We start from the raw sequence: 2433 nt of genomic DNA, 5'->3' as shown, positions 1-2433 counted from the left end.
TAGAATTTCTGGAAAGCATATAGGGTTATTTTGAAAGTGTTTTTCAATGGAAAGCCTGGATTAAGCTACTTGAACATTGACCATCAAGATCTATAAGGATAGATCAAAATGCTTAATAATACTTTCAAATGAGCACATACCTTGACATGATCTTGAAGGTGTTCAAGATGGACCAGTCAAAGAAGGAGTTCTTGCCTGAGTTGTAAGGTACGAAGTTAAGACTTAAAGCTCGACCACGGCAGAATAGAGAGAAAGGACGAAGGTCGTCCCCTATGCTTAAGACGTAGGCTCTTCAGTATGCTATGCTGTGTACCGCACCTGAAGTGTGCCTTGCCATGAGTCAGTCAAGGGGTACAAGAGTGATCCAAGAATGGCTCACAGGACAGCGGTCAAAGTTATCCTTAGTAACTAGTGGACTAAGGAATTTTCTCGATTATGGAGGTGGTAAAAGAGTTTGTCGTAAAGGTTACGACGATGCAAGCTTGACACCTATCCGGATAGCTCTGAGTAGAGAGACCAGATACATATAATGGAGCAATAATTTAGAATAGCTCCAAGTAGAACAGTTGTTTGGAATAGCTCCAAATAGAGCGTGGTAGCTGCATCTAGGAGATGACATAGAGATTTGTAAAGCACACACGGATCTGAAAGGTTCAGACCCGTTGACTATAACCTCTCTCACAAGCATAACATGATCAAACCCAGAACTCATCGAGTGTTAATCACATGGTAAATGTGAACTAGATTACTGACTCTAGTAAACTCTTGGGTATTAGTCACATGGCGATGTGACCTGTGAGTGTTAATCACATGGCGATGTGAACTAGATTATTGACTCTAGTGCAAGTGGGAGACTGTTGGAAATATGCCCTAGAGGCAATAATAAAAGTATTATTATTATATTTCATTGTTCATGATAATTGTCTTTTATTCATGCTATAACTGTATTATCCGGAAATCATAATACACGTGTGAATACATAGACCACAATATGTCCCTAGTGAGCCTCTAGTTGACTAGCTCGTTGTGATCAACAGATAGTCATGGTTTCCTGGCTATGGACATTGGATGTCGTTGATAACGGGATCACATCATTAGGAGAATGATGTGATGGACAAGACCCAATCCTAAGACTAGCACAAAAGATCGTGTAGTTCATTTGCTAGAGCTTTGCCAATGTCAAGTATCTCTTCCTTCGACCATGAGAGCATGTAACTCCTGGATACCGTAGGAGTGCTTTGGGTGTATCAAACATCACAACGTAACTGGCTGACTATAAAGGTGCACTACAGGTATCTCCGAAAGTATCTATTGTTTTATGCGGATCGAGACTGGGATTTGTCACTCCGTGTAAACGGAGAGGTATCTCTGGGCCCACTCGGTAGGACATCATCATATGCGCAATGTGACCAAGGAGTTGATCACGGGATGATGTGTTACGGAATGAGTAAAGTGACTTGCCGGTAACGAGATTGAACAAGGTATTGGATACCGACGATCGAATCTCGGGCAAGTAACATACTGATAGACAAAGGGAATTGAATACGGGATTGATTAAGTCCTTGACATCGTGGTTCATCCGATGAGATCATCGTGGAACATGTGGGAGCCATCATGGGTATCCAGATCCCGCTGTTGGTTATTGACCGGAGAACATCTCGGTCATGTCTACATGTCTCCCGAACCCGTAGGGTCTACACACTTAAGGTTCGATGACGCTAGGGTTATAAAGGAAGTTTGTATGTGGTTACCGAATGTTGTTCGGAGTCCCGGATGAGATCCCGGACGTCACGAGGAGTTCCGGAATGGTCCGGAGGTAAAGATTTATATATGGGAAGTCCTATTTTGGCCACCGGAAAATGTTCGGGATTTTTTCGGTATTGTACCGGGAAGGTTCTAGAAGGTTCCGGAGTGGGGCCCACCTGCATGGGGGGACCCACATGGACGTGGGTTGTGGGGGCAAGGCCCCACACCCCTGGTCAAGGCGCACCAAGATCCCCCCTTAGAAGGAATAAGATCATATCCCGAAGGGATAAGATCAAGATCCCTAAAAAGGGGGGATAACAATCGGTGGGGAAGGAAATAATGAGATTTCTTTCCTCCCACCTTGGCCAATGCCCCAATGGACTTGGAGGGCAAGAAACCAGCCCCTCCACCCCTATATATAGTGGGGAGGCGCATGGGAGCTATACACGAAGTTCTGGCGCAGCCCTCCCCCTCTCACAAGTACTCCTCCTCTCCCGCGGTGCTTGGCGAAGCCCTGCAGGATTGCCACGCTCCTCCACCACCACCACGCCGTTGTGCTGCTGCTGGATGGAGTCTTCCTCAACCTCTCCCTCTCTCCTTGCTGGATCAAGGCTTGGGAGACGTCACCGGGCTGTATGTGTGTTGAACGCGGAGGTGCCGTGCGTTCGGCACTTGATCATCGGTGAT

Source organism: Triticum dicoccoides, chromosome 3A (genome assembly GCF_002162155.2).
Source record: "Triticum dicoccoides isolate Atlit2015 ecotype Zavitan chromosome 3A, WEW_v2.0, whole genome shotgun sequence".
Taxonomy (NCBI): domain Eukaryota; kingdom Viridiplantae; phylum Streptophyta; class Magnoliopsida; order Poales; family Poaceae; genus Triticum; species Triticum dicoccoides.
Note: the sequence above shows the minus strand (reverse complement) of the source record.